The sequence below is a fragment of the Meriones unguiculatus genome, chromosome 8, assembly GCF_030254825.1.
Source record: "Meriones unguiculatus strain TT.TT164.6M chromosome 8, Bangor_MerUng_6.1, whole genome shotgun sequence".
Lineage (NCBI taxonomy): Eukaryota > Metazoa > Chordata > Mammalia > Rodentia > Muridae > Meriones > Meriones unguiculatus.
In genome coordinates this window covers 53,555,813-53,569,980 of record NC_083356.1, presented here as the reverse complement: position 1 = coordinate 53,569,980, position 14,168 = coordinate 53,555,813, and positions in this window count along the sequence as shown.

Genomic DNA, 14,168 nt, shown 5'->3' with positions numbered 1-14,168 from the left:
AGCGTGCACCATATCTGAGGGGCAAAGAATCTGAAACTCCGAAATTAATGAGTGGAGGGGCTGTTGAACCCAGAAATATGATATCGCAGCTTCCAGGGAGAAAGGGCACTAACCGTGAACTAAGACCACTTAGATTCAGGTCACCCGCAGACTCTTCCGTGGACTTATCCTGGGGGCTCCAACCCAGACACTTCCCCATATTCACCTTTCTACTCCCTCTTTGGAGGAGGCAGTGGAAGCACCCTGGAAATTCCACCACAGAGCACAGTGCCTAGGCCCCAGGGCCTGTGGCTCCCAGCCAAGAAACCCCAGCTCAGGATCTGGGACAGAGAATACTCTGTCCCTCCCACCCCTTGGCACACCCCTGGGACCAGCTGTTATAATCCTTCCTTGGCAGAGGTGAAGGATACTGAAGTGGCCTGCAGAGTCCACCACAAAGTACAATGCCCGGGACCCAGGGCTGTTGGTTCCCAGCACAACATTCAGTACCAGTGGACTAAGCTGACTGTTTAGCTTACAACCGCATTTGCCCCAGCAGGATCAAATCGGAGAGTAGAGAACAAGGGGAACCCCTGTGCTTTCCAACTGGTCCTGCTAGAGAGCGAGTGTGCCTTCAAGTGAGTGCTTACAGGGCCCCAGATCCAGGACCCCTCTACTCAAGTCACCAGACAGCAGATCCCTGCCATCCACACCCCTATTGTAGGTAACATAGGGATTCTTGGGACAGCATTCTCAACACTGAAACCTCTGCTCTGTGGATCTACAAGTAAATTCAGAGCAAACAATTCCTGGAGCCCAGACAGATCTGCATACCAATGGTCTGTAGGCCACTGAAGTAGTCCGGGAATCTGCACTTGCACAGTGCATCCTCTAACAGGACCTGCAAATAACACCAGTGTCACATTTCTCACTTAGGTACAGATGAAACAGCAACGCACACTCTCAAACCAGTGAACCTGAAAAACATTGTAGAAACCAGAAAAAGACTGACCCAGTATGAAGTACAGAATCCAGAAACAAACAGTGAAGATTACAGATAAGTAGATGGCCAGAGGCCGGCTTAAGAACACACCCAACAAAAATCAGGACATCATAGCTTCATCAGCAACCTCCAAAATCAATGGACACTTCAATCCACCGGAAACAGAAGAAAATGACCTTAAAACTATGCTTATCCAGTTATTAGAGGCTCATAAATAGGAAATGAACAACTCTCTCAAAGAAATAGCCACACAAATAGAGACAAATAAAAATGAAATGAACAACAAAGCTCTCAAAGAAATAACCACACAAATGGAGTCAAATAAAGGGGAAATGAACAAAGCTTTTAAAGAAATACAGGCAAATACAGCCAAACAAGTAGAGGCACAATTAGCAGCATATAGAGAGGAAACAATGAAAAAAAAAAAAAAAAGAAGAAGCCATCATGGAAAAGCAGAACTCCATATTCAAACTGATGAAGGAAATAGTGCAAGGCATGAAAACAGAATTAGAAACAATAAAGAATACACAAACAGAGAACACCCTGGAGCTTGAGAACTTAGAGAAAAGACCAGGAATCACAAAGGTCAGAATCCCCAACAAAATACAATAAATGCAAGAGAGAATCTCAGGTGCTGAAGATATACTTGCAGGAATTGATAGGTCTCTCAAAGAAAAAGTAAAATCGGGAAAAGTTCCATATCCAAGAAATCAAGGACAATATCTAAGAATAATAGAAGTAGATGAAACAGAAGATACCAGGCTCCAAGGTCCAGAAAATATTTTTAAGAAAATCATAGAAGAAAATTTTCCTAACTTAAAGAAAGAGATGTTCATAAATATAGAAGAGGCCTACAGAACACCAAATAGACTTGACCAGAAAAGAAACTACTCACATCACACCATAGTCAAAACACTAAACCTATAGAACAAAGAAAAAATATTAAAAGGAGCAAGGGAAAAAAGCCAAGTAACATATATGAAGGTAGACCTATCAGAATCACACGAGAGTGTGAAGGGCCTGGGCAGATGTCATGAAGAATTTAAGAGACTACAGATGCCAACCCAGACTACTATACTCAGCAAAGCTTTCAATCAACATAGATGGAGAAATCAAAATATTCCATGGCAAAACGAAATGAAAACAATATCTACATAGCAACCCTACAAAAGGTACTAGAAGGAAAATTCCAACCAAGGAAAACAACTACATCTAAGAAAACATGGTATATAGAAAACTACACAACAAAAAATCAAAAGAATACAAGCAGTGAAACACAGTAACACCACCAATGCCACAACAAAAGAAATTAACGTTCATTGGTCCCTAGTATCTATCAACATCTGTGGACTCAACTCTCCAATAAAAAGACACAGACTAACAGAATGGTTGCAGAAACAGGATCCAACATTTTGCTACATCCAAAAAACACACCTCTGCAACAATGATAAACACTACCTCAGAGTAAAAATGTTTTTCAAGCAAAAGGACCCAGAAAACAAGCTGGGGTAGCAATCCTAATATCTAATAAAATAGACATTCAACCAAAATCAGTCAAAAAAGATGGGAGCTGCACTTCATTCTCAACAAAGGAAAATCCACAGAGGACATCACAATTCTGAACATCTATGCCCCAAATACAGGAGCACCTACATTTGTAAATGAAACATTATTAAAGCTTAAATCACAAATCGATCTCAACACCTTAATAGTGGGAGACTTCAACACCCTACTCTTACCAAAGGACAGATTATCTAGAGAAAAGCCAACTAGGGAACTTCCAGATGTCCTAAATCAAATGGACCTAATAGATGTCTGCAGAACTTTTCACCCAAACTAAAAAGAGCATACCTTTTTTTCAGCTCCTCATTGAACCTCCTCCAAATAGACCATACAGTTGGTTACAAAGCAAGCCTCAACAGATACAAGAAGATTGAAATAATCCCCTGTATTCTATCTGACCACCATGAAATAAAGCTGGACATGAACAAAAATGGAATTAGAAAAGAGCCTACAAGCACATAGAAACTGGACAAATTGATACTCAATGAGAGCTGGGTTAAAGAAGAAATAAAGATAGAAATTAAGGAATTCCTAGAATTCAATGAAAATGAAGGTACAACATAGGCTAATTATGGGGAAGTAATGAAAACAAAACAATGCTCAGAGGAAAATTCATAGCATTAAATGCCTTCAAGAAAGAAATTTGTAACATCTTATACAAGCAATTTAATGGCCCAACTGAAAGCCCTATGCAAAAAAAGAAGCAGATATATCCCAGAGAAGCAGACGGCTAGAAATAATCAAACTCAAGGCTGAAATTAATAAATTAGAATCAAATAAAACTATTCAAAGAATCAATGAAACCAAGAGCTGGTTGTATGAGAAAATCAACATAATAGACAAAACCTTAGCCAAACTAATTAAAAGGTAGAGAGACACTATCCAAATTAACAAAATCAGAAATGAAAAGGGGGATATAAAAACAGACTCTGAGGAAATCCAAACAATCTTTAGGTCATACTACAAAATTTGAAAAATCTAAATGAAATGGACAATTTTCTTGATAGATTCCATCTACCAAAATTAAGTCAAGATCAGGTAGAAAGACTGAATAGCCCACTATCTCCCAAGGAAATTGAAGTAGACATCAAAATTCTCCCTTTCAAAAAAAAAAAGCCCTGGGACAGATTTTTTCAGAGCAGAATTCTACCAGACCTTCAAAGAAGTGCTAACTCCAATTCTCTCCAAACTATTCCACAAAACAGAAACATAAGGAACATCACCAAACTCATTCTATGAAGTCACATTCACCTTGGTACCTAAACCACACAAAGACCCACTCAACAAAAAAAGAGAACTTCAGACCTATCTCTCTTATGAACATCAATGCAAAAATACTCAATAAAATCCCTGCAAACTGAATCCAAGAACACATAAAAGATATCATCCTCCATGACCAAGTAGGCTTCATCTCAGACATGAAAGGGTGATTCAGTATTCTGAAATCCATCAATGTAATTCACCATATAAACAAACTGAAGGAGAAAAACCACATGATCATCTCCTTAGATGCCGAAAAAGCGTTTGACAAAATCCAACACCCATGCATGTTTAAAGTCCTGGAGAGATCAGGAATACAAGGCACATACCTAAACATAGTAAAGGCAATACACAAGTCTATAGAGAGCATCAAACTCAATGGAGAGAAACTCAAATCAATCCCACTGAAATCAAGGACAAGGCTCTCCATATCTCTTCAATTTAGTACTTGAAGTCCTAGCTATAACAATAAGATAACTAAAGGAGATCAAGGGAATACAAATTGGAACGGAAGAGTTCAAAGTTTCACTATTCACAGATCATATATGATAGTATACATGAGCGACCCCAAAAATTCAACCAGAGAACTCTTTCAGGTGATAAACACCTTCAGCAAAGTGGCTGGATACAAAATTAACTCAAAAAAAAAAAATCAGAAGCCCTCCTGTATAGCAAAGACAAAAGGGCCAAGGAAGAAGTCAAGGAAACCAACACCCTTCACAATAGCCACAAATAGGATAAAATACCTTGGTGTGACTGGAACCAAGCAAGTGAAAGACCTGTTTGAGAAAAACTTCAAGTCTCTGAAGAAAGAAATTGAAGATGATATCAGAAGATGGAAAGATGTCTGATGGATCTGCTCATGGATTGGTAGGATTAACATCGTTAAAATGGCCATTCTGCCAAAAGTAATCTACAGATTCAATGCAATTCCCATCAAAATACCAACACAATTCTTTTCAGACCTTGAAAGAAAAATTCTCAACTTCATATGGAAAAACAAACAAACAAACAAAAAAAAAAAAACCCAGAATTTCGAAAACGATCCTGTACAACAACTGATTGTCAGCACATATCTCCATCCCTGATCTCAAGCTGTACTACAGAGCAATAATAATAAAAACTGCATGGTATTGACATAGAAACAGAAAGGAGGATCAATGGAACCAAATAGAAGACCGAGAAATAAACCTGCACATCTATGAATACTTCATTTTTGACTAAGAAGCCAAAACCATTCAGTGGAAAAAAAGACAGCATCTTCAACAAATGGTGCTGGTCCAACTGTATATCTACATTCAGAGAACTGAAAATAGATCCAATGGAGTCCAAGTGGATCAAAGACCTCAACATAAAACCAGAAACACTAAATTGGTTAGAAGAAAAAGTGGGGAAGAGCCTAGAACTCATTGGCACAAGAGACAACTTCCTGAACAGAACACCAACAGCACAGACTCTATGAGCAACAATCAATAAATGGGACCTCTTGAAACTGAAAAGCTTCTGTAAATCAGAAGACACTTTCATCAGAATAAAACGACAGGCTATAGACTGGGAAAGGATTTTCACCAACCCTATATCTGAAAAAGGGCTGACATCTGGAATATATGAAGAACAAAGGAAGTTAAAAAGCAATAAATCAAGTAATCCAATTAAAAAATGGGGTACAGAGCTAAACAGCCTTCTCTGTAGAGAAATATAGAATGGCAGAGAAACACTTACAGAAATGCTCAACGTCCTTAGCCATCAGGGAGATGCAAATCAAAATGACCCTGAGATTTCACCTTACACCCATCAGAATGGCTAAGATAAAAAACTGAAGTTACAACACATGCTGGAGAGGTTTTTTTGGGAAAGGGGAACCCTCCTCCTTTTCTGGTAAGGATGTAAACCTGTACAATCACTTTGGAAATCAATCTGGCGCTTTCTCAGACAATTAGGAATAGTGCTTCCTAAAGATCCAGCTATGCCACTCCTAGGCATATATCCATAAGATGCTCAAGTACACAACAAGGGCATTTGCTACCATGTTCATAGCAGCTTTACTTGTAATTGCCAGAACCTGGAAACAACCCAGATGTCACTAATAGAGGAATGGATACAGAAATTGTACTACAATTATACAATGGAATATTAGTCAGCAATTAAAAACAAGGAAATCATGAAATTTGCAGAAAAAAAGGTGTGAACTAAAAAAGATGATCCTGAGTGAGTTATCCCATAAGCACAAAGACACACATGAATATTTGCTCACTTATATAGACATGTAAGATAGGATAAGCATACTAAAATTTGTACACCTAAGGAAGATAAGCCTGAAAGAGGATCCTGGGTAAGATGATCAATCCTCACTTAGAAAGACAAATGGGATGGACATTTGAAGTAGGAGAAAACAAGTAACTGGACAAAAGCCTACCACAGAGGGCCTCTGAAAGACTCTAGCTAGCAGTGTATTACAGCAGATGCTGAGGCTCATAACCAAACCTTGGGCAGAGTGTAGGGAATCATGTGAAAGAAAGGGGAGTTAGTAAGACCTGGAGAGGACAGGAGCTCCACAAGGACCAAATATATCTGGACACAGGAGTCTTTTCTGAGGCTATTTCTCCAATAAAGGAACATATATGGATATAACCTAGAATCCCTGTGTGGTTATAGCCCATGGCAGCTCAGTATCCAAGTGGGTTTCCTAGTAAGAGGAAGAGGGACTGTCTGTGACATGAATTCAGTGGTTATTTCTTTGACCTTCCCGCCCCCTCGAAGGAGGATTAGCCTTGTTAGGCTACAGAGGAGGATATTGCATCCACTTCTGATGAGACCTGATAGACTAGGATCATTGGAATGGGTGGAGAACCTCCCCTTTCAGTGGACTTAGAGTGGGGCAGGAGATGAGGAAGAAAGGGTGGGATTGGAGGGATTAAGGGAGGGGGCTACAGCTGGGATAAAAGTAAATAAACTGTAATCAATATAAAAAAATAAAAATTTAGTTAAAAAAGAACCCTGTTTTTTTCATGTTACAGAGAGAAGGTGGATCCACTAGCAACGAATGGGATGTGGAAGGAACTGGGCAAATGAGAGAGGGGGGAAATGGTAATTACAATATATTATGTGGTAATAAAAATCAATTTCCATTAATAAAAAGAAGGAGCTTAGTCACTTGTTCATTGCTGATGTTACGTGGGAGTTTTAGGATGCCTGTTTTGAGGGGTGCATATTCTCTGTGTAGTGTGTTGTCATGACTTAGTGAGCTGTTGGAATCTTTCTTTTATTGAATATAGATACCAAGTTTTCTGCACATTCGTGTGTAATATACACTCGAAAAATACTCTAGGTAACTGTGTTTCTTCTTTTCATAGATAAGTCTGCTTTCTCTTTATAAATTGTCAATGTAATATTTAACAGTTTGCCACTACCCTTTTATCATATAAGTGCCCTTTGCTTTTATTAAAACTGAAGAGGAAACTCAGAATATCTTGGGAACTTTCCATTTCCTCAAGAACAAAAATAAAATTTAGCTGTATGCATACTTTAATGTTTTTAGGTGTTCCTTTCACATAATAAATGTTGTTTTTTTAAACATTTACTTCAGTGAGAAAATGGCAAATGTTATTTAATTACCAATGTAACTAAATTTTTGAAAATACCTAATAATTTAATAGTACTTTTTCAATTTTTTATGTACTCTGGAAAAAAATTGTTATTTTTATTTTTTTAAATATTTAATTTATATATTCACTTTACATTCTGATCATAGCTCTCTCTTTCTTCCCCATGCAAGGATGGCAATCCTCCATCCTTCTTCCCTCTAACCCTCCTCCCTTACTTGTCAGGAAAGCAGATCAAAAAATATCTGGGTTCAGGGGCCTTTGCAAAGACTGATACCCCAACCACGGATTATTCATGAAGATAACCTTGCTCAGATGTTGTCCATGGCAGCTCAGTTTCCAAGTGGGTTCTTTAGTAAGGGGAGCAAGGCTGTCTCTGACATGAACTCAGCGGCTGGCTCTTTGATCACCTCCCCCTGGGGTGAGTGCAGCTATACTAGGCCACAGAGGAAGACAATGCAGCCAGTGCTGATGAGACCTGATAGACTATGATCATATGGAAAGAGAGGAGGGCCTCCCCTATCAATTTACTGGGGGAGCATCATGGGTGGAGAAGAAGAGGGAGGGAGGGTGGGATTGGGAGGAGACAAGGAAGGGATACAAAGTAGATAAGTTGTAATAATCAAAAAATAAATAACTAAAACAAATAAAGCTGCTGTGAACATAGTTGAGCAAATATCATTGCTGTATGATAGAGCATCTTTTGGGTGTATGCCCAAGAGTAGTATAGATGGTTCTTGAGGTAGAGCTATTTCCAATTTCCTGAGCAAGTGCCAGATTGATTTCCACAATGTTGTACATGTTTGCACCCCCAGCAGCGATGAGGAGCATTCTTTCTCCATATCCTCCCCAGTATGTGCTGTCACTTGAGTTTTGGATTCACAGATAATATGATAGTATACATAACTGACCCCAAAAAATTTACCAGAGAACATCTACAGATGATAGATACCTTCTACAAAGTGGCTGAATACCAAATTACCTCAAACAAATCAGTAGCCCTCCTGTATATAACAGATAAATAGGCTGAGAAACAACACCATTCTCAATAGCCACAAATAAAATAAAGTATTTTGGAATACCTCTAACCAAACAAGTCAAAGTTCTGTTAAGAAAAGAACTGTAAGTAAGAATGAAATTGAAGACGATATCAGAAGATGGAAAGACCTCCCATGCTCACGGCTTGGTAGGATCAGCATAGTAAAAATGGCCATTTTACCAAAAGCAGTCTAAAGAATCAATGCAATTCCCATGAAAATACCAACACAATTCTTTACAGAACTTGAAAGAAAAGTTCTAAACCTCCTATGGAAAACACACACACACACACACACAAAACAAAAACAGAATACCTAAAACAATTTCAAGCAATAAAATAACTTCTGGAGGCATACCCATCTCTGATTTCGTACTACACTACAGAGCAATAGTAATAAAAACTGCATGGTACCAGCATAGAAATAGACTGGTTGATTAATGTAATCAAATCAAAGCCAAAGAAATAAACCCACAAACCTAGAGACACCTGATTTTTGACAAAAGGGCTAAAAGCATACAATGGATAAAACAAAGCATCGTCAACAAATGGTGCTGGTTTAACTGGATGTCTACATGTAGAAAACTGCAAATAAATCCATATTCATCACCCTGCATAAAACTCAAGTCCAAGTGGATCAAAGATCTCAACAAAAACCGAGAAATATTAAATCTATTAGAAGAGAAAATGGGGAAAAGCCTTGAACTCATTGTCACAGGAAATAACTTCCTGAACAGAACACCAACAGCACAGGCTCTAAGATAAATTAGAAAATTGATTAATAAAAGGACCTCATAAAATTGAAAAGCTATTGTAAGGCAAAGGACACTGTCAGTAGAACAAAATGGCAACCTACAGATTGAAAAAAGATCTTTACCAACCCTACATAGGATAAAGGGATAATATACAAAATGTATAAAGAACTCAAGAATTAAATACCAACAAACCAAATAATCCAATTAAAAATGGGGTACAGAGCTAAACAGAGATCTCAAATGGCCAAGAAGCACTTAAATAAATGCTCAATGTCCTTAGTCACCAGAGAAATAAAAATAAAAATAACACTGAGATTCCAGCTTAAACCTGTCAGGTGATGATCAGAAATGCTGTTTATTATAACATCACATACAATATTAGAATTGAGTAAAACTTGTTAGATGGATCAGATAATCTGCCTACAACAATAAGTATTTTCATTATTAACATTATATCACATGCAAATTGTTATCTTTCATTTATGTTTAAAATTCCCAATTAAATAACCTGGACCTAGTGGCACATCTTTTAATCCCAGCACTCAGGGAGGTGGAGTCAGGTGTATTGATGTAAGACTGATGCCAGCCTCAGTTCGATGCCAGCGTAATCTAAACATGAGTCCACAACCCTGAACATCCAAGGCTACACAGAAAAATACTGTGTGAAAAGCTATACTCAATAGAATATTTCTTCTAGCTCTAGTTTCTAAACCTTTTAATTCCTTAGTTTTTAAATAGTGTTGATGTGAAAGTGCCACCCATAATTGAGTCAAGTTAATTTTTTTATGTGTATATTTAGAACTTTTCTCAATTTTTTCTCCTCATTTTATATTAAGCACTCATTATTATATTTTTATTATGCTAATGACATTCTGTTTTGCAAGTATCTGAAGTATTTCTTCTGATTGCCTTGTACATAGTCCTCATGTGTATCAAGTTATATGTGTATATGTACATATAACAATAAATTATATTATAAATGAGTAATATTTATATTATTCTGTCAACTAATATATATATGCTGATATATCTAGTAGGCCTAGTAGGCAAAATAATTGTAAAATTAATTATTTTTCTAACTGAGAATCTTTTCATTGTATTGAAATATACTAAAGTTTCTTTAAAGAAACCAATCTATGTTTCAAGAACAAAGCACATGTCACTCCTTAATTCAAAGGTCAATTAGCATTTTTATTAAAATAAAAGAAAAATTAAAATTATTTACATGTTTATGAAGCATTGAGATGGATTATCTGTTAAAAGTGCTTGCCTGGAGTGCCTGGAAGGACAACCCCATGAAACCTATGTAAAGTGAAAGAGGAGAAGTGACTGACAATGACTATCCTCTGACATTTAGCATGTGCTTGCTCCTACACAGGCACACAGGGCAGACATGAAGGAGAGAGAAAAGAAGGTGGGTTTGATCAAAACACATTCAAGCAATGAATAAAGTTTCAAAAAGTAAAAACAAACAAACATAAACTCACCCCATAGGAAGCAAATGACAGACAAAAAGACTGGTATAACCAAAGTCAAATTTGGTAAATTAATGACTTTTGTTGGATTTTATAAACAGGCATATGTATAAGGGGTGATTTATTTATTTTTTTATTATCTGAATAAATTTTATTTTTCATAAACATGCATAACAAGTATTATAACTAAGTTAAAATAATCAGGTCTATGGGTATTTTTCAAATAATAAAAACATGTACTCTTTTTTTATTTTTTTATTTTATTTTATTTTATTTTATTTATTTTTTATCAGTTACATTTTATTAACTCTGTATCCCAGCCGTGTCCCGATCCCTCATTCCCTCCCAGTCCCTCCCTCCCTCCCTCATCTCCACCGTGCCCCTTTCCAAGTCCACTGATGGGGGGGACCTCCTCCCCATTCATCTGATCCTGTTTTATCAGGTATCTTCAGGACTGGCTGCAAAGCCCTCCTCTGTGGCCTAACAGGACTGCTTCTCCCTTCGGGGGTGGGGAGACCAAAGAGCCAGTCATCGAGTTCCTGTTAGAAATAGTCCCTGTTCCCCTCACTTTGGGAAACCAATTGGTTACTGAGCTACCACAGGCTACATCTGAGTGAAGGTTCTAGGTTATATCCATACATGGTCCTTGGTTGAATGTCAGTCTCAGAAAAGACCCTGTGCCCAGATATATTTGGTCCTTGTGGAGCTCCTATCCTTTCCCCATCAGACTAACTCCCCTTCTTTCTTATGATTCCCTGTACTCTGCCAAAGGTTTGGTCATGAGTCTTTGCTTTGAAAACACTGCTAGTTAGAGTCTTTCAGATGCGCTCAGTAGACTTATAGGAGCAGAAATGATTCAAAGACAGCTTTATCAGCAAAGCCTACCCAATCATGGGTGACATCTATCACAAGCTGGAAACCAAGGGCACACTGCATAGCCTACAAGCAGCTCAATAAGACACAAAATGCTCTTTCCTAATGGCTGTCCACTTGGTCTGAGTCTCTTCTATGCAGCCCAGCTGCTCTCTGCTTCTTTGTGGCTGCTTAGCTTGGCTGGTATCTGCTTCTGTGTACTTTTCCAAGCAGCTGGACTTTTCTGAGAATGACTCTCAGCATGGTCTCACTGTTTAAGCACTCCTGTGGATGGAGGGGATTAGTAAATCTCAATTTCAGGGCCTCCCTTATGCAAATTTGAGTTGTTTACTTCCTGTCTTTTTGTTTTTACATTTTTTATGTTTATTATTATTAGTTACATTTTATTAACTCTGTATCCCAGTTGTATCCCGCTCCCCCATTCCCTCCCAAACCCTCCCTCTCTCATCTCCTCCCTGCCCCTTTCCAAGTCCACTGATTGGGGAGGACCCCCTCCCCTTTTGTCTGGCCCTGTTTTATCAGGTATCTTCAGGGCTGGCTGCAAAGTCGTCCTCTGTGGCCTAGCAGGACTGCTCCTCCCTTGGAGGGTGGGGAGTCAAAGAGCCTGCCATTGAGTTCCTGTCAGAGATAGTCCCAGTTCCCCTTACTATGGGAAACCAATTGGTTACTGAGCTACCACGAGCTTCGTCTGAGCAAAGGTTCTAGGTTATATCCATACATGGTCCTTGGTTGGAGAAACAGTTTCAGAAAAAAACCTTGTGCCCAGATATATTTGGTCCTTGTGGGGCTCCTATCCTTTCCCTGTCATACTAACTCCCCTTCTGCTGAAGGTTTGGTTATGAGTCTTAGTATCTGTTTTGAAACGCTGCTTGGTAGGGTCTTTTAGATGCCTTCTGCGGTAGACTCCCGTCATACGTCCAATGCACATCTCATTTGTCTTTCTAAATGAGGATTGATCATACCTCTTGTCTGCTTTCTTGTTTATCTTCTTTAGGTGTATAGACTTCATTATGTTTATCATATCTTGTAGGTCTATGTAAGCAAGTATATACCATGTTTGTCTTTCTCCTTCTGGAATACTTCACTCAGAATGATCTTTTCTAGATCCCACCATTTGCCTGCAAATTTCATGATTTCCTTGTTTTTGATTGCTGAGTAGTATTCCATTGTGTAAAATTACCACAATTTCTGTATCCATTCCTCCATTGATGGACATCTGAGTTGTTTCCAGGTTCTGGCTATTACAAATAAAGCTTCTACAAACATGGTTGAGCAAATGTCCTTTTTGTGTACATGAGCAAATTGTGGGTACATACCTAGCAGTGGTATAGCTGGGTCTTGAGGAAGCACTATTCATAATTGTCTGAGTAAGCGCCAGATTGACTTTCAAAGTGGTTGTACCAGTTTACATTCCCACCAGCAATGAAGGAGGGTTCCCCTTTCTCCACAACCTCTCTAGCATGTGTTGTCACTTGAATTTTTCATCTTGGCCATTCTGATGGGTGTAAGGTGAAATCTCAGGGTCGTTTTGATTTGCATTTCCCTGATGGCTAATGAGGTTGAGCATTTCTTTAAGTGTTTCTCTGCCATTCGATAATGGGACCTCATGAAGCTGAAAAGCTTCTGTAAAACAAGGGACACCATCATCAAAACAAAACGAATGTCTACAGATTGGGAAAGAATCTTCACCAACCCTTTATCTGACAGAGGGCTAATATGCAGTATATATAAAGAACTAAAGAAGCTGAAAAGCAACAAACCAAGTAATCCAATTAAAAAATGGGGAACAGAGCTAAACAGAAAATTCTCGATAGAGGAATATAGAATGGCAGAGAAATACTCCCTGTCTTAAAGGGCTTCCCTACAATATTTCACCTCTATTTAGAATAACCTGTTGTTTGAATTTTCTAGAAACATCATGTCTTACTTTTTATCCATTAAAGACAGGAGTTTTTAGACTAGGGGGAAATGCATACACCACAGTTGTACAGTCACAGTATTTAAAATGAAAATAAATGCTCACCTTAAGAAAAAACTATTACACAACAAATGTTTAATACAAATAATTTGATGGATTAAATTTATGATTATCTTTATATGCTTCTTGTTCTTTTCTGTTTTAAAATAATCCTTTTCTTTTTTCTTTCGAATTTATTTCTTTATAAATGTATGCATGAACACCTTCATGCTAGAAGAGGGCATCAGATAGCTGTATAGATGGTTGTGAGCCACTATGTGGTTGCTGGGAATTGAACTCAGAAGCTCTGGAAGAGCAGACAGTCTTAACTGCTGAGCTATCTCTCCAGCCCTCTTCCTATTCTTGATTTAAGTTGTGGTAGCTACAAATTGTATGACATTATATGAGAAATATGCATAAAAATGTAAATAAAATACATAGTTTTTATATCATCACTTCAGGGTATATAGGACAATATATTAATCAGACTCTGTACTTCTATTATTTCACAAAATAAACTCTGTGAATTTTATTTGTATATTACCCAAAATATATTCTTATTTTCCTGTGTGTGTGTATGTTTCTTTTCAGGTATGTGTTTGTGTGTGTGTGTGTGTGTGTGTGTGTGTAAGTATGTATGTATTCATGTAAGCCAGAAGTTAACG